The sequence below is a fragment of the Pteropus vampyrus genome, unplaced genomic scaffold (assembly GCF_000151845.1).
Source record: "Pteropus vampyrus isolate Shadow unplaced genomic scaffold, Pvam_2.0 Scaffold135, whole genome shotgun sequence".
In the NCBI taxonomy this organism is placed as follows: domain Eukaryota; kingdom Metazoa; phylum Chordata; class Mammalia; order Chiroptera; family Pteropodidae; genus Pteropus; species Pteropus vampyrus.
In genome coordinates, this window is record NW_011888916.1 from 1,131,088 (window position 1) to 1,156,724 (window position 25,637).

Below are 25,637 nucleotides of genomic sequence, written 5' to 3' on the forward strand. Positions count from 1 at the left end.
CCTGGAAAAAGGGAGAAGTATTTTGTGAGAAGCCGTTCGTGGAGGATGCATAATTCCCCAGGAAGGGGACTGAGGTAACTCCTGTTTATTGTCACTCCCAGAACCAGTCTCCCAAGGCTCCTTGTCCAGGGAAATGATGCTAAAATTTATGGACCAATTACAACAGTCCACGTGTGTCTTACATATGAAGCGTCTACAGATATGTTTCCCAAGGCTTTTAAAATAAACATTTTCTCATTAAGGAAACTTTACAACAAAAGGGAAGATGAGTATCGTCTGCTGCCTTGTGCTAGAATTCTATACATTTATTAACCCCTTAGCACTCTGGCTCTTACGTGCATTTCCTGATTATTCTCTGTGGGCCACCCCTACGCCCAGATTCCTGCCTGGGTGGCACAGTGTTCGGCCCCAATTGAAATTGGCTAGTGTGCATGTTCACCCAAGGGCTGAGAGGGACCAGAACTGCCTGTGTGGAGAGATGACTGGCCCTGCCTTCCTGCTCACCTCAGGGATGGGCACTGGGCACTGACCATAAGTGGCCCTCTTTCTTCTTGTCCCTTCCCTGTGGTCAGGCAGATTCACAGGTAGGCAGGGAACTGGTGGTTCGCAGCATCTCCTGGATGTTCTGCTTTCGTCCTCAGGTCCCAAAGGCCTTGAGTTGATGGTATTTTGTACTTTGAAAGGTGTCTTTATAAAGGCATACATGTTGAAGACCCTATGTCCTAAGAATCAAATCGACTGAGTATCCACAGGCCCAGGGCAGCCCTGAATGAGAAAGGCCAATCACATCATGGGGATGCTGTTAGCGGGGATACTTCCCAAGGGCTCTGGGAGCTCTCTCCCAAGGGATGGGGAGAGACCCTTATCGGAGCTTTTAGGAGAATTGCTCTTGCTGGAGAGAATGTTTGGGGCAGTTTTCAGGTTGCCGGGCTGAACTAGACTGTAGCTGGAGCGGATGACCACCGTGAAAGAGTCAGCGAATCACCAGACCGACATGGGTCAGATGGTTTCCTCTGTACTGACTGCCCAGACATATAACCTGATTGTCGCTCAGCTGCCCCCAAGGTTCTCCCGGAGTCCCTTTAAGAACTCCTGTGATGTGTGTGGTTGTTTCTGGTTGTTCCCTCCCAACACAGTCATGGAGACTCCTTTTCATGCTGCTGGGTTTAATTGTCTTGTTGGGATAAAGAAATGTTTGCACAGCTAAAGTGGGGCCGGGCTGGACGGGAGCAGTCCCTGATGGCTGCAGAGCCATCTGGCCTGGCTTGGCTTGGCTCGGCGCGCCGCTCGCCCGCCCGCCCCGCGGCTGGGCTCGCTCCCGCTCCCGCTCTAGCTCCCTTCCCCGTCCTCGCTCCACGCCGCGCGGCTCTGGTCGGCGGCTGCCTCCTCGCACGGCCGGAATGCCTAATCACCATGGTGAGAAAACGGACACCGCAGCCGTCCTCCCTCCTCGCCTCGCGCCCTCCCTCCCATCAATTGTCATGCAGAAGTGATCCGGGCTGCTGTTTCCTCGCGGCCGCCAGCCAGCCCCTCGCCGCTCCCGGCAGAAGGGTGGCTGGTAATTGATCGTTTGGGGGAGGGGGCGCGGAGAGCCTCGAGGCCGGGCCGGGGGAGGAAGGACCACAGAGTGCGCCCTGTTGGCTCACTTGAAAAAAGACTCCCCAGCCTCCGCCACTGAGATGTCTTTCAAGTGGTTCCAGAAATGTTGGTGACTTCACCGTCGCGCAGCCGGACTTGGAGGCTACGGGAGAACTCTCGGCGCTGCCCCGGGCCGGGCGAGCCCCGCGCCGCCGCGGCCGCCGCCTGCAGTCCGGACCCGAGGGCCGACCTCGTCCCGCACCCCCGCCCCGCCCCGCCCTCCACGTCCTGCTCCCCCTGGTCGCACTCGGAGCCGAGCCCTCCGTCGGTTTCCTGCACGGCGTCTGAGCCCGAGAGAGAGTGGGGACAGGGTGAGGGGACAGGGAGGGGACACGCCCACGCCGATGTAGGGGTGATGGGGGACCTGGCGGGCGGTGCCGGTGGACGGGTGGCGGAGTGAAGAGACGAGGTGGCCACTGCGCGGGTGTGGGGGTGGCTTCTGCGGAAGGAGGGGACGCCGGTGGGGGGCGGGGGGGGGCGAGAGTTGGAGGAGGCAGTGGGAAGGGCCCAGGGCGCGCTGATGAGGGAGGATGGACGTGTACACGCGCATCTGGAGCGAGCTGATCCCTCGGCACCCGCGGACTCTGAGGTTTCTCCCGTAGATTCAAAATGTTTTCCCCGTCTTGCAATTCAAATCTGTAAAACGTTCGGGGAATGTTTCCTAAGTCCAGGCCTTCGCGACTCTGAGGGATGGCTGGTATTCGGGCGAGGCGAGTCGCGGTCGCCTTTGACTGTCTGAGGCTCCCAGCCAGCACAGCGGGGCTCGTTAAAGTCCGAGCAATTTCTGGAACTCTTCCCACGGGAAGTTTTCCGGGGCTGCCTTCCGGTCAGTGGCCCCAGGTTGATTATTTGTTGGCCCTTTTTTGTTTGAAAACAAAAAACACACATTGTATCCAAATAACAAAAGTTGATCTCACTCCCCAGCTCCTTCCCTCATTAGGCAGGGAAAAGGAAACTGAAAAATAGAATTATATTTTTTATATTGGTTTTTCTTATTTTTAACCCTTATTACCTACACCCATCTGGTTAATAAATATTAGCTAACGTTGAAATGTATTCGTAAATATTCAGGATTTGGGGTGATAATACATTTAATAGAGTTATTTTTTAATGGTTTTTTATATTTTTTTAACTCTTATTTACCACATTCGTCTAGTCAATATCGACACATGTTGGAATGTACTCTTTAGAAATACTTGGGATTTGGAGTGATGAAACATTTTATTGTAAAATCCACATGATTTTAACAACAAAACAATAATTTTTGGATTTGAATATTCTCTTCCAACAGTTAAACAACATTTCCCGGTGCCATTTTACCCTCTTAAAAAGCGATGAACTGCAGACTTAAGGATAACTTATTGCTATATATCAGCTTAAATGCCTTGAAAAGTTTATTAAAATACAATTTAAATTGTGGCATTTGTGGTTGAACAGTGTGTTTTTATCCTCTGTAACCTCAAAGTGTGTGCTATAGGGTAGGAATTTATAAATATCTCTATCTTTGGGGCAAGGAGGAGAATTTTCTGTAAAAGAACTTTCACCTGCTTAGCCTGTCTCTTACGCCTTTTCCAGGAAAAAGTCCTGAATTGGAACTATGGGGTTAGGCCTGGAGAAATGATAGGCTGTGGTATGAATAAGTAAACCTGGTAGATGCTAAGTAAACAGGAGTAATTTATTCCCTTCCAGCATTACCCAGTGGATCGGACTTTTCTATTACCTTAATCACATTTTAGTTTTAGTGTTAAAAAAATTTTTTTTTCTCGCATTCATGCCAATCACATTGAGGAGTTCAGTAAGTGGTAGTTGAATATTGAATAAGTTGATGGTGGTGATTATGATCTAATTTTAACTTTACGTTTTCATCAATTTGCCACTCTTCGGTATTGCACTGGAGAGTATAAGGCTGTGCCATGCCGAAGGTGTAGAGGAGTGCAGAAAGAAAGGAAGAACTTGCTTATGCCCTGAGGTTTGATGATGACAAAAATAGGTAGGGAGTTTTTTAAGAGATAAGTGAAATTACCTTTCTCAAATATAGACTTATTTTGTTGATAATTTTGGGTACCAAAAACTCTTTCATAACTTAAATAATCTAAAATTTGCTCTTCTCTGTAGAAACCTAAGATTGAAGTCTATACCCTTCTCAAATGTTTTCTCATAGCGTAACATCCCCTTTAATGGAGTCCACAAATACAGATCTTCTTTTGGTGTGTATTTTAGGAAAAAAAAAAAAAGTTTCTTCTTAGATCCTTGTTAAAGCTGGAAACAGACAAGTGATATGGGGGTTTTGTAGATACATATAACTATCTGGCAATTCAGACATTTTACTGTCAATTTTCTCTGTAGAATGTGTTCTGATTGAAGATGACCTATAGGAAATGCAAGTTGTGTTTTTGGTAGGGAAGACATGGTGCTGCATCCAGTACATTCTGTTCAGCAGACATGGGCTTTAGGAAAGTCTAGAGCTGCAAGTGTGAAGAAGGAACCTTTTGGTACAGTCTCATGAGAAATCAAGCCCAGTAAGCCTGAGTGTGACTCACCAGATGAGGGTTGTCTTTTTCCACTGAAATTCATTTGCAGGCTGACTTATGGCTTTGCATCCATCTTAGAGCAGCAGGCAGTCAGAAAGATGTAGGGAGGGGGAAAGGGCTAGCCCTGGAGAGACCTTTGCTTTATCTTTAGGTATATGATTCCCATTTAGGTGCCAGCTAATCCTGTATTGCTCTCATTTAACCTTGCTTTTTGGGGTTTGAATTAACCAAATCGGAGTGGCCTTGTATTAAAAATACATGTTAGAAGAATAACTACTCTCTATTTGTCCCTTTGAGCCACAGCTTGAAGGCGTTTCAGATCAAAAGTGGGGAGGCAATGTAACACAGAAGTTATGAGTTCAGCCTCTGGAGTAAAATCCTGACCCTTTAGCTTACTTGCTCTGTTACCCTGGGCAAATTATTTATCCTTTCTGGGCCTCAGTATTCTCACCTGTAAAGTGGGAATTACACAACCTTAAAGGTTGTTATGAAGGACTGAATGAAATTAAATACACAGATAATGCTTAAACAGTTCCTCGACATACTAATATGTAATGACTATTATTATTTCAGAGACAATCTGGTGGTATAGTGTTCATTGTTAAAGCGCTGATGTAGCCAAACACAGGGTCGTTAATAGCTACATGTATGTAGGATCCTTTCACATGCCTTATGGCAATGTGGAAAGAGGGAGGGAGAAAGGCTCAGAGCCCTTTTCTGTAATAGCCAGCTGCTTCACTTCCCTTCATTATTATCCATCCACCAGGATTAGCCCTGGTGTCCCTCTGACCTCTTTCTCTCTTCATTTTATTTAGAAGCAAGGTAATATTAAAGGCACTGAATCTCTTTGAGTCAGGAAGGGCCTTGACTAAGGTTAGATATCTAGGCAGTGGCCCAGGTTAGAAAATCTAAATCTCATCATATTTTCTTATTTTGGAATTTTGCATTATCAGATAGTGTTTGAAATAAATGGGCCATTAGAATTTGTGTGTGATAGAGATTTGGGCTGTATGTAATCAGATTTGCTGTAATGGTATTTGACTAGTGTTAGAATTCAAAGTCCTGGAGTTTCAAGTATGTCCTTAGGTTTTAAGTTTTACAGACACTTACCCTCTTGCCTTATGTAAGAGAAATCTGTGAACCTTCCCCCATCTGTGCGTGTCACAGTCCCACAGCATGATGGATTGTTTCTGCTTGGGGGAGGCTTAGGATGGGGCTTGAAGGGGCCTTGTAGGTCAGGAGAGAAATACAGCAGCAGGACTGAGCTAGGGAGGGGGGGACTGCTGGGGAGGGATTAGCAGGGGAAGGGGAGGGCAGGGTTGGGCGGGGATGGGCCTCTTCCACAGTGTTTGTGTGCATTCTCCTAGGAGTAAAAGAGGGCTGTCCATTACCCTCAGCGCACAAATAAACTCAGTGTTTTTCTCTTTGTAGAGAGAAAGCCCTATGGGGCTTGGAAATACTAGAGAATGACTCTGCATGTCAGTGGAAGAGGTGGGAGGAGGAGGATGGGAATGAGAGAGACCGACCCTCTGCCTGAGGACCTTGGATTTGAGACTGTTATTTAAATACAGTAGTTCATATTTGAAAAGTCTTCTGTTCATGTATGTGTGTAGCAGAAATAGCCATCAGAGGCCAGTTGTCCAATATCTCAATATCTATCATTTCCTTTATGGGCTCCATTTAAGAGAAGGGGTTCAGGTCACTGTGGGGGACGAAATGTCTCTATATCATGGAGCACCCACTTCTCTCTCCCAATCCTCAGTCCTTGCCACATACAGACACAAAGGTGTATGGGAGGTAGGAAGGGAAATGCTGTCTTAATTTTCAGTTTTTAAGTAAGAGGGGAACGTCTGGGATTTAGGCCCCAATGCCAAAAGGAGAGTTGGGTCTAAGTGGTAGATAGAGAAGTAAGGCAGCAGCGCATGCGAGGGTAAGTAATCAGCAGGGCTGCAGTTAGGGCCTAGGCTTCGGCTTCCTTCCTGAGCAGTAAAATTTAAAAAAAAAAAAATCCTTAGAACAACAAAAGTCTGGACGCATGGGCTTCCTTCCTGACAGGCCAACCTGGTGGGGCTTCATTCAGACTGAGCAGCAGTCAAGGCTGATTTACGGGTAAGAGATCCCCAGACAGACGGGTGGGCTTAACCCTTTCCTAACCATAGAGATGCCTAACTATAAATGCTGTCCTCTTCTTCCAACCTCCCATCATGGTGTGGGTAGCTTTCTTTTTATTGCCATTTGTTCTTTATTGAAAGAGAGTACCTGCTGCTGAAGGGCCTAATACTCTCTCCATGAAAAAGCTGAGTCTATGAGTTGAGTGACTTGTTAAGAGATCTTACCGTCAAGTCTGTGACAGAGCTGGCATTGTGGCTTATGGCTGGTATAACTCTCAGGCTCTTGGTGACATTATATTGACTTTGGAGCATTGCATCCATCTTTGATCATGTCACATGCCACCTGAAGTCTGTATTGGGGTGATCTCGAGAGCCTCAGTTTAACTGCTATGCAGGAGTGATACCACAGAAGGAATAGCACTGCTTCGTCTTAGTCTTAGGTGTTTATTGGTGGCATTGTGGATAAAACTGTAACAGAGTACATGAGGCATGATTCTGTTTCCATCTTGGAAGAGAGTGTGATGCACTCATTAATCCATTTAATCACTTAACCGGTATTTACTGAGTACCTGCCTTGTTCTAGGAGGTGCCCTGCCCCGGGTGATACTTCAGACTACATCGAGGTCAGTAGAGTCATCTGGCAACACTGAGCATAGTTCAGCTGAGAAAACAATGGTCCTGGGTTCACTTATTCTCACAAGTACTTTTGAGCTAGGTGCTACACGAGGGGAAACACTGGATAACTGCACAAGGAGACAGACATGGGACCATGGAGGAGGAATAATTAAGCAAGTGACCTGTAAGCCAATATCTGAAAATCAAGGAGTTACTTATTCAAAGGGGCTAGGTGTGGCCATTCGCTTTTCTGGACAAAATATAGCACCTGAGAGTGGAAGAAAGAACTGCAGAACTGCCAACGATTGCTCGCAGTAAAGTAAGAATAGAATTTCTCTCTGCCAGGGCCTGAGGCCTGACTTCAGATCTCTATAGTACTTCATCCTATAGCCAGGCATTCTTGAGAATGTCCATTTTGTGCTTATGTGGTTCTGGGGCCCAGCATTCTATAGAGTCTTGCTTTTACAGTAACTTTCTAAAGATAAAGTCACTATCAAATACTTTCTCCAATGACATAGGACATCTTAAGACCCATGAGCACCCAAAACCATGCTTGGTACAAAGTAGACACACAGGAAATGTTTGTTGAAATGAAGGAGAGTCATTACCCTGCGGATGTTTAGTGAGGTAGATCAAGGACGCTGGTCTTTTTACTGAAGTTCATGCTGAGCTCTATACTTTGTCCTGCACAGAGACGAGTAGGTCTCAAAGCCTAGAGCCCTCCCTTAGCCATTAAACTAAGCCACATAGCACCCGGATTCTTGGCCGGATTTCTTGGCAAAGTTTCCAGTGGGCGGTGCATTGCTCAGGCTTGACTTTCATGAGGGAGGATAGGCGGTGTAATGCCAATACTACTGAAGAAGAAAAAAAAAAGGAGAAGCAAACTGTTGTTCCAGCCTGGCACATGCAGGCATACTAAAAACAGTTTCTTCCAGCTGGGGCCTCTATACTCTGCCATCCCTCTTGTGGTTTTCCTTCCCCTGGTCTCTTATCGTCATCATCTCTCCACATCAACAGCATTTCCTGAGCTCCTGTGTGTAGAGCGCTGTGCTCTGTGCTGTTTGCCGGACTGTCAGAGAAGTAGGAGATGAGACTTCCTCTTCTTAAGGGTCTTATAGTTAAGGTGAGTAGTTAGAGGATATACATATATATTCCCATATATATATTTCCACACATATATATGATAATATGTAATAACGGACCATAAGTGCTCTGGGATTTCAAGAGGAGTAATCTTCAAGGCTAGGTTTCTCAAAATGTGATCTAAGGTCCACCTGCTTCCGGATCAGCTGCGGTAGTAGTGGAGGGGTCAGGGTAGAGAATGCTATTTATTTTGCAGATTCCCAGGGCCCACACCAGACTCTCTAATCAGGATCACAGGGAATGTGGCCTGGACACCTGTAGATTTAGTAAACAGGTAATTCTTATGCTCCTTAAAGTTTAGGAATCACTCATCTCGGGTGAAAGTCTCAGAGGGAAGATTTCACAGAGTATGGCCCTGCACGAAGGGGAGTTAGGACTAGGCGAGTAGAGAGGAAAAGGCTGAGATTCCATTGAGGAACCCAGGAACGGTCTGAGTAAAGAAACAGCACCTGCTCCTGACAATGCCTTCCTTCTCCAGTCTCCTGTCAGGGGTCAGATCTGTCCAGGTGTCTCTAGTTCCCCCGCTTTGTCTTTGCTCCTCCTCAGGTCCTTTCTGTTTTATTCTCTGATTGCTGATCAGCTGACTGTATATGCACAGACCACCCCTTTCTTGGTGCAATATTGTAATTATGAGGCGGCCCAGTGGAGGGGTTCGTGGTGCTTAGCCAGATGTGAGGGAGGCCAGCTCCGCTTTGGTACTCCTTGGGCCCCAGCCAGTGTGTCTTCTCACGGCTGTTATACTGCCCAGAAGGGGCTGGAGAGGGATTTTTGCCAGCCTCCTCTCTCCTCTTGCCCAGCCCTTAAGCTTTCTTCTTATGCTAAAATGCTCATTTGTAAAGAAATAAGGGTTGGAGGGTTAGAGGAATCTCTCAGTGGCAGAATTACTCACCAGCACCTGCAGATTGTCCATCTGCTTTAAGCCTTAACCCTTCTGGGGGCAGCTACCAGTGAGTAGAAATGAATCTGCTCGTAGGTTCTGGTGGCTTCAGATACCTGTACACTAGTGGGTGGATGCTCTCATCAACCTTGCCTGTGGACTGAGGGGTGGCGTTCTTTTCCCAGCATACTTACCTCTTTTGAAACACTCATCACATTGTATTGTATTATTTGCTTAATTATTCCTCCTCCATGGGCCCATGTCTGTCTCCTTGTGCAGTTATCCAGTGTTTCCCCTCGTGTAGCACCTAGCTCAAAAGTACTTGTGAGAATAAGTGAACCCAGGACCATTATTTTCTCAGCTGAACTATGCTCAGCGTTGCCAGATGACTCTACTGACCTCGATATAGTCTGAAGGACCACCCAGGGCAGGGCACCTCTTGGCACATTTACAAGTGGGAAGTGATGACTAGACATAGAGGTATTGGGAACAGCTCAGTGATACAACAAGAGCCCAGAGCCAGGAGCTCTGGCTTGTCCTTTCCTAGCTGTGTAACTTTGGGTAAGCCACTTTGTTTCTCTGAGTCCTAGTAATTCATATCTAAAATGGGAGCTGGAGAATAAGCCTTGCTGCACCTTACAGAGTGTTGAATCAGAAAAGATAATACAGATGTGTTTTCTAATGTAAAAGTAACTGTATAAATGCTTCCCCCCACACACCACACAGATCACACACACACACACACACACACACACACACACACACACACACACACACACTACAATATATCTATCCCCTCCCAAGAACTTCTAAGAATGGTCGTAGGACACTAAAGTAGTTTATGAAATACCTAAACAGCCAACCTAGAGGGAGCCCTCTTACATGCTGTTTCCTCCCTGAAGTTGGGCTCCAGAAGGATCTGCATTCCCTGCAGCATTATTTTCCTAGGTGGCCTGAGACAAAAGTTTTTGTAGACTTTTTGTGAAGTAGGTTGGCAAGCCACTGTCTATACAAATCTGTAACATCTCAGCTGAAATTTTATTTTACCAGATTCCCGTTGAAAGGAATGTTACCCTCTGCCTGTCCTCTCAGCAAAGTTTGTAGCACCCTTATGTTTTTCAGTTTCTAGGGCCAGTGACTCTATTCTTACTTTGTGGAGGGAAATGTTTTAGCTCAGGGGCATAATCCCTCAGCCTAAGAAATGACAGGCAACATGAAGATGAAGGGGGCTTTCTGCCTCAGGACCTTTCCTAGGCTGCAAAAATAGCCATGCTCTCCGGGTGGGCGAGTATGACAAGATGAAGAGGGCCATGTCAGATTTGGAAGGCTTTGGAAGGGCTTGCCCTTAGGAGAGATCTTTAGAAGTCAGAGCTGGGCCAGGACGACTGGAAAGAGCAAGCATTTGAAGAAGGCTTTACTTCTGCGTAAACTTCACTGTGTGATTATTTAATAGACCATTAACAAGCAGATTCATTAACAAGATCTTAATTAACAAGTTCCAGGGTTATTCCTCCAACTTCCCAGGGGAACTGTTCTCCTCCTATTTAGTTCCAGAGACTTCCTATCCTTAAACTAACCATACCAGACGCATTTAAATTCAGTCTTTTTATTGCAAGTGAAATGACTGCGGGCAAAAGCAGGAGCATAAGCACTACTTCTTATAAGAATAGCTAACACCTTCTGAGTGCTTTCTATGTGTCAGGCACTATTCTGAGTGCTTTATAGGTAATTTAACTCTCATAAAGTTCCTATGAGATAGGTATTGTTATCATCTCCTTTTTACAGATGAGGAAACTGAGTCACAGAGTGTTTAAGTAATGTGCCCATTGCCACGAAAGCAAGAAATAGCAGAGATGTGATTCAAACACAGCCAATCTGGCTTTAGAATCAATAGGAAGGAGAACAGTCCTAGGAGAGGGAGGCCTATGGGGCAGATTTGTGAGGTAATAAGAATAGGAACGATACATATGTCTGCTCACTGTGTGTCAGTTCTCAGCACTTCATGTATGTATGTCAGGCTGTGTCCATACTCAAAGAAATTGTAGGAGTCTTATGTAGTGTGGCAGTCCTTAGGCATGATCTATTTTGGCCCAGCCACAAGATTTCATCACCCTACCTACACTGTGAGTTCCTTGAGGTAGAGATTGTGTCTCATTCATCTCTGTTCCCAGTACCTAATGTGTTGTTTGGAACTTACTAGTTATGATCTGAAAAAACCAACTTTGTCAAATATACCCTTTGATGGGAGGGGGAAGATGATTTAGCATCTGCTACCTCCTAGTGCTCTCTGTGGTGCAGTGCCTGTTTTTGAGATACTCAGCACTTTATGATATAGCCGTTTAAGAAGAGCTAACTCTGTAAGATAGGATAGATGCATCTGGTCTTTCTAGACTAGCACTAGTACCAATCTCCTAAGGCTGTTATGAGAATTAAATGAGTTAAAATACAAGTCCTAAGGACAGTTCCTGGCACAAAGTTAGTCTTTAATGAATGTTAGCTGTAATCACTGTTATTAGGGCTTGGGCACAGATTCGAAGTCTCTTGAACCAGGCCCTGACCCCCACCTCTACTCTCGATTACATTACAGGGACAATGACTCTGGCGAGCCCTGATCTCTGACGGGGTTTATGCAGTGTGTGACAGGTCTTTCTAAAGCTGGTACCTATAATATTATCTTTCCTTCTTGGCCTCAGTTAAATGGGGGCTGGAGCAAAGATGACTAGAGCTCATCTGATGATCCCCCTTTTTAACTATGCTACAACGCATAGGGTGGAAATAACTAGCATTTTACACTGACTTCTTACCTGGGGAAGGACAGTGAACCATCAGGACTTTATTTCGTGATAAAGGGCATGGCTAGTCTTGTTCTTTGCCTCAGCCTTGCCAGCCACTAAGATAGTAAGCCTATGGACCATTTACTTTGCCAACTTTATTAGAGAGAGGATAAGAAAGTGGCAGAATGCCTAGAGTCATTGGGACATTTGAGCTAGGAAGGAACTGTTGCAGGTTGCTTTATTTTGCTTATTTTCTAATTACTCACATGAAACTTAAGACTGTGTTTTCCCCTTTACTCTAAGAAAAAAACTATTTTTCCCTACCCAGATTCACGTCCCATTGTACACTCTACAAATACCCTTCTTCTTAATCCAAACTCACTAGAGCACTCATTCTCACAGCTGGCTACTTCTGCTCCCACTCCAGTATTCACCCCCTGCGCCATCATCTTTAGTTAACGATAGATGCTCATAAACCCCCAAACTGGCCTCCCTCTTCCCAACTTAGCATCCTCGTGTTCTTTCTAAGTAGCTGGCCATAATATCACTTTCTTTAGCAGCATTCTAACTTCTAAGAAGCTTAATAGGCAAAGAGATTGTGGGGTCTTTGACTTTCTCTGAGCCTCAGCCCTAAGTGGTTTATTCTATTAAGCTGATTCTTGGTGGTGGATAGAGCTTTGCTGGATAAGAAGTTGGTGGGTGGGGTGGGGGGGGGTGCATTTAGAGAAATAGGATACTTTCACTTCCTCTTCTAGTCCTCCCCACCCTCCAACCTATTCCTGCCCTGTGATTCTGTTTTTAGAGCTCAGGAATGAAGGGAGTGGTAACGAAGCTAAAATAAAGAACTTTTTTTAGAGGCCGTAAGACGTTGGCTTCTTTTTCTGAGCTGCGATTTGCCTCCTCACCTCTACCCTTTCTGCCCATTTGTTTCTGCTCTTCGGTCAGCTGCTTATGAATTTTTCCTTTCTTTCCTTCCACCCCAACTTTTCTCTCCGCTCCAATTCTAGCTCCAAAAAAAGAAAATGAATAAAAATTATGAACTGTTGATGCAAAAGGAAGAAATCCAGGTGTGGAATGTAAAATATAAAATAACAGATTCAATTCTAATAAAGGAAACAATGCAGACTTCTTCTTGGTGTTTTTTTTTTTTTCTTCAGAGTTTCACCAAGATAAATTTATTTCTTCTGCTATTTTGACCCAGATTAAAGATTTTCAGATTTGCCTATTAGCATTCTGTTTTGGTTCAGGAGAGCCAACAGGTTGGGAGAGCAGAAGAGTGTCTGTTTTTTTATTGGATGATATTGAGCAGCAGAGAAACTGCAAGGGACATCTGTGAGCAGAAAAAACGAGGCGGTTGGAGAAGTGAGGGAAAGGAATCAAGAGTATAGTGTAGGAAAAAAAAGTACAGAAGGGTCTTCGCAGGAAAGGCAGGAAGAAAACCAAAAGGAACCAGAAAGCTAAAAAGAAGGAAAGAAGGTGGAGGTGGGAAGATGACAGAAAATTTGAAGCATTTTAAGGAATTATTAATAATTTGTTTAATATCTATTGTTGATAAAGGTATGGGGAAATGGGGCCATGTACACATAGTTGATGGGAATGTAAAGTGGTATTTTTTTAGAGGGCAATTGGGCAAAAGCTATCCAGGAAAATTTTAAATGCAAATATTTTTTGATAGGATTCAACTATAGGTATTTAATCCTACATATGTTTGGTCAAGAACCTAAAGATATATATACTCTATAGTATTGTTCATATAGAAATTTGAAAAAACAGAAGCAACCTAAATGTACATCGATGGGGAATTGGTCAAATAAATTATGATACATCTATATAATAGAATACTATGTAATGGTTTTAAAAAATGAGTTAGGGCCTTCTTACTAATTGGTTCTGTTTTTTCCAAATGGTCAAGTGGGATAGGATGTATAGTCACAATTGCTGGGGAAATGTGTGATTTTTGTTGTTGTTGTTTACAGAACTAATTTTTACTTCTGAATTTGTTTGTGAAAAGGTTAACCGATGGTTATTTCAGTTTTACCATTCAAATAATACAGACTCATCCTGCTCTGGGAGCTATATAGCGAAGGGTTTTTAAAAATGAAAAGAGACGTAAAAGTGGTCGAATTCTTGCTACTTTCTTCAAGTGAGCAAGATGAGGTGGAGAGAGGAGATGTGAGGGGTAAGTGGGATCCCATTTAACCAGCTCTGTTTGTGGCCCTTTCTATGAGGGTTTTCCTTCAAGGTGGCACGACAGCCAAGTAGAAGCAGGCCAGAAGACTCCATCCCCAGCCATCATCTAAGTGGGGTCTCCTCTCTTCGTGCATCGCCAAGGCTGGCCATGGCCGTTGGCCGAGGTCTTTGTAGGGTTAGGGTCTAGAGAACACAAACCTGCCATTGGCTCAATGTGATAGTGCTCATCTGTCTTTCTGCCTCTGACAGTAAATAATGGTTAAGACCGAGTATAAATAATTTCCCTATTAATTTGCATGCCAGCAAGAGAAAAGCAGATTTGGTTTTACCTTCCCAAATAGTAAAGGGAGATCTCTGGGCCTTGCTCCCAGTTGGCCCTGACATCCAGTTCAGAGGAGGGATTCTATGTAGTATTGGATACCACTAATGACTTCATCCTTCTCGGAATTTCCCTCCCTTGGCTTCTGAGACATTATATTCCCATCATTCTGCTCCTACTTCTTCTACTCTATTTTTGTTCCCATCGTATTGTATGTTTCCCCATATCACAGCACTTAACGATTTTTTTTATTGTGATAGAGAGTGAAGTATGTGCATTGGCAAAAGGAGCAAGGTGCTATGTTAGTCTGTGGAGGAATTTTAAAACAACAGTCAACTAAAAGTTGGTCTGCTTTTTAAGAACATCATGTGCTAACAATTTTAAACAATTTCGGTTATAAGATATTTCTCCCCGAAAATATCTTTTGTTGATCTGCATTCTAGAAAATTGCTGTGGTTACTTTTGAGTTTTAATAATACATATGTAAGTTTCCAATTAGCACATTTTCTATTATTTATTTTTTAACAAACATTGTATTCCTTAAAGAAGAATTGGGAGAACTTCCAGTTATACCATGGGCCCTGATGTCTGCAGACTTGGTTCGCTCTGTAAGTGCCAAACGGTTCAGAAGCACCTGTGCTCACTTAGGGTGTAGTTTCTGTCTCCAACTCCTGTAGTACTGCGTATTCCTGCATGTGAGCAGTAGATTCAAAATAAACAATAAAATGAAGAAACATAAATTGAGTTATTTCAATTTGGCAACTACTTGGAGTTCTTATTTGTGTTTAAATTTTGAAACAGTGAAACAAAGTGATATATTTTTTCTTAAGTGTGAATTGTAGGATGTGACAATTTTGTTTGTTATGTGCAAATTTTAGTTTGTTTAGTAAATAGTTTACTAAATTAGGATACCTTTAAAAATAAAACATTCTTTTAAAATTGTTAACTACTTACGTTAAAACTAAAGAATTATGACATGATTATTTATTTGTCACAAAAAATTGATCTGCTGTGTAAAATATGCCTGATAGGCCCCTGGTGGCGATGTTTGAATTGAATTATGAATGATGAGCAGGTGATAACCACGTAAGGATTAGGGAGGAGGGCATCTTGGCTCATTTGGGTTGCAGAGAGAAGGTCTGAGAACTGGGATGGCCTGAACTTAGAGAACGTGGCAGTGGGTGTACTGGAGAGGGGCCAGATCTCTTAGATCATGGAGAATTTGGATTTTATCCTAGATGCGACAGGGAGCCATGAAGTGTTTTAAACAGGAAGCAGTACCATGTTGTGATTTATCACTTAAAAAGATTACTCAGGCTGCTGTGTGAATAATGGATTGAAGTCGGGTAAGTGTTAGTAAAAGACCAGTGTAAAAAGGCCACTGCAGTAGTCACAGTGGGGGTGGGGGGCAGAATAGTGTCTTAGACTTTTTGAAATATCCACAATGCTTTTCCCATAGTAGGTACTTAATAAATACCCAATAAATAAATTTATAAAATACTAAGTGCCTAAAATAAAAACCTGCAACAGAGCAGGTGTTGAACAACATGGCTTTAAGCCATGAGCGCTGTCTTTGGAGTTTAACAGATTGAACTTTAGTTGAAGCTCTGGCACTTATTAGCGGTGTTGCTTTGAGACAACAATTTCTTTTTGAGCCCCAATTTCTTTGTCTGCAAAATGGGAATGAACTGCCTCACCTTTATGTTTTATTGAAGAAATTAAATGAGATAATATATTTATAGCATGGTGCCCGATCCACGGTAGCTATTCAGTAGCTGTGACTGTTATGGTTAACAGGACATGAGATAGTGGTCAGTGAAGCTTTGATGTGGTTACAGCCACGGGAAACAGGGCATCCGGTGTTCCTTAGGATATCAGGAACACTTTGGACTGATTCACAATTGAGATTCTCCTGGATCTAAACTTTGCTGGCCTTTGAGTAACTGGATTTTTGAGTCTAAAGAGGAAAAAACAAATAAGAAGAGGGGCTTTGGAAAGAGGAAGTTAGGGTTAGAACATTCTCTCTCAGCTCAGTTCTTCCCCCTGATTTTAGGAGGAGTCATTCTCCTGTCGCTTCATTTCCAACTGGAACAGTGAAGTCCTAAGGTATGTGCTTCCTTCATACACGAAGTACTTACTCCTTTAAGCAAGTTTCCAGTTTTCTCTGCAAAAGCTCCCTGGGGCATAGGGAGCTTTCGTCTTGTACCTAGTTAAATGCCTCAATTAAGGATGCAATCATAGCTGTTTGGCTCTGTAAATCATTTGACCCTCACCTAGAGCAGCCCGGTCCTCTGGGGTCCTAGCAATGACCATTCTGAATCCATGAAGGTAGAGCTGCATTTATTTTTTTTAGTGGGCAGATAGGTACTTCTTTGGGGAGTGATATATTTTTTCTTAAGAGTTTCTTGCCAAGATATGTGTATATGTGTGAGTGAAAGAGAATAAAAAGAAAGAAAAAATACCCAACAGTGTACAGAAACTGTTAGCACAAAGGCCCGGGGAGAGACTTGCGGGGGGAAGATAGGGAAGTGATTTCGCCCAGTTTAAATCCCACTTGAACTGTGTGGTTTCTGAGTCCTGAACCTTTTGAGGTTCAAGTTGAGTGCACTCTTGACAAAACGTGATTTTCTGGTTCACATCAAAAAGGCTTTAAAAAACTTCGAAGTCCTTTCCTTGGGACATCAAACAGTCCTCAACAAAGCAGGATGCTGATGAGATGTGTGCAAATGAACAGATTAAATTCTCCTGTGAGGATTAGATTCTCCTTAAGAAGCATGTGAAGTTGGAAACACGGGAGATACGCCTATGCCAAAACATACTCACTCACGGGGACCCCAGAGTGCCCTCGTGCTTGTGCTTGTTTACCCGAGTACCTCCTGGGCCTAGAGGCTGACCTTATTTGTTATAAGGTTCACATAGGAGTACCCAGGGAATTAGAAACTGAAAACAAACTCTTCTGTATTCTCTATCTTGCCTAAGGCAACACTTATGTCCCCCAATAAAAGGTGTAAATTAACTTAGAAAAGATAGGTCATTCCTTTGAAAAATTGTCAGTTGTCTTGGTGGCTTAGAGCAGAATTTTGCTTATTGAACCAGCCTCAATCTTTAGAGAAATAAGAGCTTAAATGTCTGCTGCCTTATGGTAAATGGACTAGCAGACTTTGGGATTGGTGTAGCAAACCAACCAATACAGTAGAATTTCTGTTACCGAGGGAGCAGCTGAAGCTAAAGTCGACTGCGTAGACACAGCTGTTTATGAAACAGTTTCTGACCTGAGCAGCTAAAATATTAATGATTAGCTTTAAGGAGAAGCAACTCTGAGGCCACTTTCCTGAAGAAACCATAATTAGCAATTAAAATATATTTTAAAAACTGTTCCAACCAGCAGCTTCTAAATAAATAATTGTCACTGCTGATTGAACTTGTTTTATTTCCCTGTATTTTTTTCTTATCTTTTTTCTCCCTGCATAACTTACAACCCTGTAAATGCTCAGTAGCTGTTAATATGATTCTGTCAATACGTTTACCATGGTGACTTGGGCTGTATTTGGCAAGCATTTGAAGAAATCAGTCACTGGTTGGAGGGAGGAAAGACAAGCTGTCGATATCCAGGGAGAAATGCTAATAACCCTGGTGACAAATCATCCTCTGGATTCTCCAAGGGTCAAGAAAAAGCATCTCTTAGACATAGGAGCTCAGGGCTAAGTGGTGGTGACTTGTTAAGAAGCGCGGACATTAGCTGTCACAGACCTGCAATGTCCTTTTCATTGTCTTATTTTGTACCTTTCAAAGCCACAGATGAGTTTGGGAGAAAACAGACCTGGATTTGGATTTTTTCCTCCTGCTTTTTAACTGCGTGACCTTGAGCAATTGTAAGCCTTCATTTTCTCATCTGTGAGTTAGGGATTATAATACTTTGCTTCATAAGGGAATGGGAAGGGTCTGGCACAAAGACATTATTCGCTGCTTCTCAAACTCTTCTGGAAACGTACACAAATGACAGAAGAAAATAAACTTCTGGCCCCAGCATGGTAATGGTGTATAGGAAGTATAACATATCTGGGAATCTTGTTCTATCTTAAATTTTTGTGAATTTTGCATTCTGGGTTTAAATTATCAAAATAACGTTCAAATATGCTTATTAAGAAGTAAAATTGGTGCTCCGATATAATTCATTAACTTGACATACATTTATGGAATACCTACTATGTGTCAAGCAATTCAAGATACCAGAGATAACAGCAGTGAATAAGGTAGGTAGGGTCTGAGTTTCTAGTGAGCTTCCAGGAAAACCTAGTATTGGGTACTTCTCAGATTTCCTGTGACTCACTTGAGAGGACACCAAACTCACACCAGTGAATCCCGGGGAAGACTCTTCACTGGCTCTCTGCCATGATTTTAAATAGAGAGAATGAAACATCTGTACAGAGAGAACCACTAATATTTTGGCATGTATCTTTTCAGATTCTTTTTTATAAGTAGATAGATAAACGACAAATATTTGTAGGATTATTCTAACATGCTAGCCTATGACTTTGTTTTTCACTTTTTCATTTATTATAATGTTCCATGTCAATAAATATAGATCCATATCACTCTTAATAGCTATTTAGTATTCCATTGCAGGAATGTGTCTCATTTTATTTAACCAGTCTCTGGTTGTCTAATTACGTTGTTTCCAGCTTTTCAATATTATAAACAACACTACAGAGAACAACCTTGTAAGTTCACCTTTGTCAAGTGTCTGGTTATTTTCTTAGACTATATTCCTAAAAGAAGAATTATTGAATAAAAAGTATGCATATTAACATTTTTATGCCTGTTGCCAGATTACCTATTTCTTTATGTTCTTATCAACGCATTATGGTAAAGCTTTTAAATCTTTATCAATTTAATAGGCAAAAAATTGTATTTTGTTTATTTAATCTGCATTTATTTAGTGAAATTAAACTTTTTTTAATGTTTATCGAGATTAGTTTATCTTCTTTTTTGAATTACCTGTTTATGTCCTTAATCCATGGGGTGTCCATCTTTATCTTGTTTATTTTAAGAGCTCTTTTTATAAGAAGGATATTCATATTTTGTTATCTATAATATATGTTCTACATTTTCCCCCAGTTTGTCATTTGTCTTGATATATTATGACATATTATATATTATATTATGGTGGGGTTTTGTTGTTTATTTTACATACAGAAACTTTTCATTTTTAATGAGGCAGTTTATCGTTTCTTTCCTTTTTAGTTTCTGACTTTTAGCTTATCCTTAGAAAGGTATAAGGCCACTCCCAATCAGTCCTTAAAGCAATTAAAATATGCAGTTGTTCTTTCATAGATAACAGTCCCTAACTTGGAAAAAGTCTGAATCCTAAGCTCCTGTGGATGTCCACTCAAATGGAAGATAAGAGGCATCAGACCTGAGAGGAAGTCCACAGGGATCCAAGATAACTGATGAAGTTTACATCCTAATGGAAAACACAGACAGTAATGAAAATGTGGTGAGAGATATAATAGGTGAAAAGTAGAGAATGCTATGGAAGATAACAAAAGGGAAACTAACTGAGTCCAAGGTCTCAGGATATGCATCCTAGAAGAATAGATGTTTTTAAGTTGAGATTTGAAGACTGAGTAGAAGTTAGGTAAAGAGTCGGGAAATACATTTCATACAAGACAATGGCTAATGCAAAGAGCTACAGTTTAAAACTAAGTTATGGTAGCCACTAGCCATACGGGGGCTATTTAAATTTAAGTTAATTAAAGTTAAATAAGATTAAAATTTTATTTCCTCAGTCCCACTAGCTACAGTTCAAATACAAACTACGCACATATGACTTAGTGGCTATTATAGTGAACAGCTCGGGTACAGAACTCTCATCATTGCAGAAAGTTCTGTTGGACAGCACAGTGGAAAAAGAGCTTGATGTATTCAGGGAACTGAAAAGGGTTCACTCTAGCAGGTACATAATGTGCCAAGGAGGGCAGTGGGAAAAGATGAAGAGGATGTAGCAAAGAATGGAGAGACTTAGTCAAAGCTGACCCTGTTATTGGTGCTGATGTTCCTACCCTGTTACAGAGAAGGTAGAAGGAAGCAGGGGAATACATTTGTTTTATTATATAACAACCCTACAGGTAGATGTTATCTCCATTTTACAAACAATGCAGCTGAGACTCCAAGTACTTAAGACATTTGACCAACACACAGCTAGTTATTGACAGAGTTGCAATTCAAAGCCAGACCTGCCTGATGCCAAAAACCTACGCTCTTCCCCTGTATCATTTCAATAGATGACAGAAAGCTCTACTGAGTGATCTCTTAGATCAGGATGGAAGGGATTCTAACTTAGACTCCTCAACTTGGTACTTCCTCTATTGAGGGAGTATTAATCATGGATGAGCTTGGGACCCAGCCTGGAAGTACAAGAGAGAGCTTAGAGGCAGAACTTCCTTTGGAGGCTTAGGCCTCCTGTTTCCTGAGTCTCAAAGAGAAACTCCTTCAGCTGCACTGGAGACCTTGACATTAGCCCAATTCAAGGGGGAGCTCTGCCCAGGGGCCAACCCTCAGAACCAGGACTGCATTGCCAAGAAGAGCAGTAGTCTTGAAGAACCCAAATCTGTCAGGGGCACTCATGAGCATCAGAACATATGACTTGGTTCATCTCCTGACCTAGAACCTATTGTGGTAGCCACTTCCTAGTTATTATCTTAGGAAAGAAAGTGTCGATGCCCAGTTAAAGGTGGAAGTCCTTGCCTTAGTGCCATCCCAGCTTGCCCAGCAGTTGAGAGAAGAGTATATTAAGCCATGCCTGCCCCAGCCCTAAACAGCCATAGGGAATGAGGCCTTTAATTTGCTGTCACAGCTCCAGGCATTTCTGAACCAGGGAAAGTTATGCTTGGCAGGATATTAAAGAGAACATTACAATCAGAATGTGAACTTTGGATTGCCCTGTTTCCTAAGTCTAATATCTAGTATTTTCTAGTGTGAATATGGTACCTTTACCATATCTCTGAGCTGGAATGAATGAATAAAAGGGAAGATAAAATGTATGATTATACGGATCAGGAATAATGAGGGATGCAAATCTGAGGATGTACAAGAGATAAATAGAAGGATTAGCCTTGGAGATGAACAGTAAATCTAAGAAAAGTGGAAGAAGAGAAAACTTTAAATGGATGAGGAGGAGAAGATGCTATTGGACTCTACCTTAAAAGTAGGAAGTAAGATACTTGTGGAGAACAGTGCAGGAAATGATAGGGTAGCAGATAGAAACTTAATAAATAGAAGTTTGCGAACGCTATTGAATGTAGTGCATAGAATAATTAAGACATGATAATAGGAGTTAGCAGCATTTCATCATTCATTTATTCATTCCACAAATTTTACTGAGTACCTGTTATGCTATGAACCATTAAGTAATCAGGATCCAATGTAAACAAGACCCAGCTTCTATCTTTAAGCAGCTCATAGTTCTTGTGGGGAACATAGATATGTAAACCAAATATGTTACATTAAGGTAAGTATTTTATGAGGGATAAGTACATGGCGTAGCTCACAGAAATAGCACCAAACCTAGAATTAGGTCAGGGAATACTTTTTTTCCAGTTTCACAACAATATTTGACAATCAGCAGTCAGTTCTCATCCACATTGACTGTAGATTTTTTAAAGTGGTCAGACATACCTAGGTAACCAACATATAGAACTTGTTTGGTGAATCTTTGTCTTCATTATATTTTCTGGACAACCACACACAGATATGGTATAGGGCATTCCTTATTCCATTGGCCCAGGTAGCCTTGTTGAGTCTGGTGACAATGCCCATATATCTAGAGTTCCCATCTCCTTCATGGTAAATTTCCGGATCTCTTTGAGTGCCCAGGGAGCATGCTTTTTGAAGCTCACTTCATAGATGCACTTGTGAATGTTGATAGTGTATTCTCTGGTCACTACTTCATTGATGGCAGAACAGTCCTTCTTGCCACCCTTTGTAGGAGCCATTCTGCCAGACCCAGGTTGGAAAGTAAGGAATCCTTAAATACTGTCTTTATACTAATGGAATCCAAAATTATAACTCCAACTATGACCTTGTTCTCTAGGCTCCACACTGGTGTGCACAGTCGCCTACCTGTTGTCTTCAGTTGGATGTCTAAAAGACATTTCAAGCATTATGTCTTTTAAAAAAGAATCTAAAGGAGAGCTCTTGATGCTCCTTTCCTCTTTAAAAACAAACACAATTAAAAATAATCTTGCTTCCTCACTGGTTTTACCCATCTCAGGAAATGGCATCACCATTTCTTCACTTGTTCTGGCCAGAAAGTTAGGAATCATCCTGTTTCTGCTCCTACCCTCCTACACAAGTGCCTAAATATCTTCTTACTCTACTCTCACACTCTGTGGAAGCAAGACATATTAAATAGTTCAGAACACATTGAACAATTTAACAATTTTGAGATAAAAATTTGAGATTTGAAATTATCAGGATTCAGACCAAATATCTTTTCATTTAAAAACACATCTAGCAGTTCACAGTGGTTAATGTGCTTTTTGTTTGTTCCCCAATTACATTAATTTTTTCTTTTGTATCATGAAATATACACATAGAGAAAGGTTCACAAAACATATTGTACAGTTAAACAAATAATTGTATGGTGAACACTCATGAAATCACACCCAGCTCAAGAAACAATCTTCCTATCATCTTAGAAGCCCCTCGTATGCTTCTCCTTGATTACAATCCATCCTTCTCTTACTTGGATAATTACTATCTTGACTTTTATGATGATTATTTTTCTGCTTTTCTTTACAATTTTACTACATCTCTAAAAAATATAGTTTAGTTTAGCATTTTTTGATGCTTATGTGGATGAAATTGCTCTTTTTGTACTGTTTTTGTCTTTTCTTCTGTTTATCACTAAGCTTGTAGGATTCATCCATACTATTGCATGTAGCTAGAGTTCATTCATTTTTATGGCTGTGTGATAGTCCATTGTATAACTATACCCCGATTCATATATCCATTCTAGTGGCGAAACACATTTTAGGTTATTTCTAATTTCTGGTTCTTATGAGAAAAAGCTAATATAAACATTTTTTATATGTATCTTGCTGGACAGGATACACATTTCTTTAGCGTAGAAATCCACGAGTAGAATTGCTGGCTAAAATCTGTTTTCCAAAGAGCTTCTACTAATTCATTACACTGCCAGCCGTGCGTGAGAGTTTTTGTTGCTCCACTTTCTCCCCAATACTTGGTATTGTGAGACTTTTTAATTTTTGCCAGTGTTGTGGATATATAATGATTTCTTAGTATGGTTCTTATTTACATTTCCCTGGTTACTGATAAGGTAGAGCACCTTTTCATATGTTTATTGGCCATTAAAATTTTTCTCTTTTTTGAAGAATCTGTTTAGGATATTGCTTATTTTTCTATTGGGTAGTCTCTTCCCTGATTTCTTCACATAAGCTTAGTATATTCCTTCTACTCGACCATTTTTTTAAATGAATATCTTCTATAAATATATCCTATATATTCTAACTGATCTCCTTATTTCTAAACTTAAACCCTTTCATTCGATCCTCTGTATAGCTACCAGAGTTCTGTTTCTAAGACAAACCCTGTGTTCGTAATTCCCAGAACTTTTCAATGACTCCTCGTGGCCCCCTGGACAACACAGCATATAAGACCCCTCCATCAGCTGCCCCCTGCCTAACAAGCTTCAGCTCTCGTGGGATCCTCTCTGCCCCCTCCTCCCTCTTTATCTACTGTAACCTCCATCTCTACTAAACTGCTTTCAGTTCCTTGAACACAGAAAACTGTTTTACATTTGCCTTTGCCAGAGTTACTCTTTTTCTTCCCTTTGCCTTTAATTTGGAGAATACCTACTCACCTTTTTAAAGCTCAATTCAAAGGTAAATTCCTCTGCAAAACCTTTCCAACCCTCTCTCTCATCTTTCATTAACCTTTCCATCTTTTATCCTTCTACTAAATATGCTATGTATTATTACTTCTATTAAGGCACCTGTTTACTCTATTGCATTGTACCTGCCTCTCCCATCAGGCTGTACATAAGTCCTCTGAAGGCATGGGAAGCTCTTGAAGGCAGGGAAATGTCTTATTCCTCTTTTTATTCTCAAGGCCTAGCACAGTGGCACAGAGCAGGCAGTAGTAAATAGTAGGAATTGTTATTAATATCATTACCATTATTGTGATAGATGTCTTTTCCTTATTAGATTGTGAATTCCTTGAGAGCCTGGTGCTTGGGTGGCATGCAATGACATTTGTCTAATGAATGAATAACTTCTGAAAACTTCAGAAAACAACAATTGCTTTAAAGTGATATTTGGAGTAGGAATATAGAAGCCATGAGTATTAAATTCGTAGAGAAATAATTCTAGTTTACATCCATCTCATGAGGATGAAATTTGAGGCTCAAACTAATTCAAAGCAAAATTTTATAAGAAGAAACATAAAATTTTACGCTTGGGTTAAAAATGTAAGCTATAAAAGTAAAAATGGGAAAAGCCTAGTTTGTCCATTCATATGGAAAAAGAGCTCAAATCCGTTATATGATATTGTCCTTTATCTAAAAAAGTTAAGTTTCTGCAGTGGATTAAAATTTACATGTGAGTGTGGCTGGAAAGATGAAAATCTAAGGAACACAGTGCTAGGAGATTCTCCTTTGGTTAGCATCGCTGTCTGCTGTCTGAAGAGCTTGTCTCTGTTATAGTGAGACCTTGTAGATGGCCCCGCTCAGATTTTCTTTGCTCAAAGAGTGCCTGTTCCTTGGAGTAACCATTTGAAAACTTTTCAACACCACACAATGGATGACATTTATGCACATGGCACTCTGTCCTAGACAAAACCTATGATGATGTAATTTCTGGTCCACGAGCTTTGCCTCCACCTCTTTCTCTCCCCCTCAAGAAAGCATATCATAATGAAAGTGTGCGTTGGTGACGTTATTGTAGTGATAACCTGGATCTGCTCCTAGTTATATTTTCTAAAAAATCAATTTTCTGAACTTCAAAACTTTAATTATTAGTGGTAAGAAATTACTATATTCCTCACAGTTGACATCTTGGTTGAGAACCAAGATGTGTACAGTGGCATATTTTATTTGTGGAAAGAAGAGAGATTTTGGAGTCACACCAATTGTGATTCATGAACAGTTCAGTTACTGCCATGTGATCCTGAGCTTGTTGCCTAATATCTCTGACTGTCATCTGAAAAGTGGGTTACTTTATAATTTGCTGTCAGAACTATACGTAATTATGTAAAACACTCCGCATAGTGCCTACCTCCTAAGTATCTTTCAAATCTGTATGGATGTCTCGCCCCCACCCTATGCCACCCCAGTTGCTTCCTTGTGTTAAGCTGCTAGTGTCTATGTTTTGAATTATAGCAGCAGATTTCTAACTTGTCTTTTGCCCCTAGTCTTGCTTG

General features: G+C 41.6%; 1 protein-coding gene and 1 pseudogene across 2 annotated transcripts in view; one reads left to right on the forward strand and one right to left on the reverse strand.

The window, feature by feature from the left end:
* RNF220 (ring finger protein 220) overlaps window positions 1-25,637 on the forward strand; it is a 214,097-nt gene that overhangs the window by 10,901 nt on the left and 177,559 nt on the right. The window lies entirely within an intron of this gene.
* On the reverse strand, window positions 21,819-22,192 carry LOC105297177 (annotated as a pseudogene).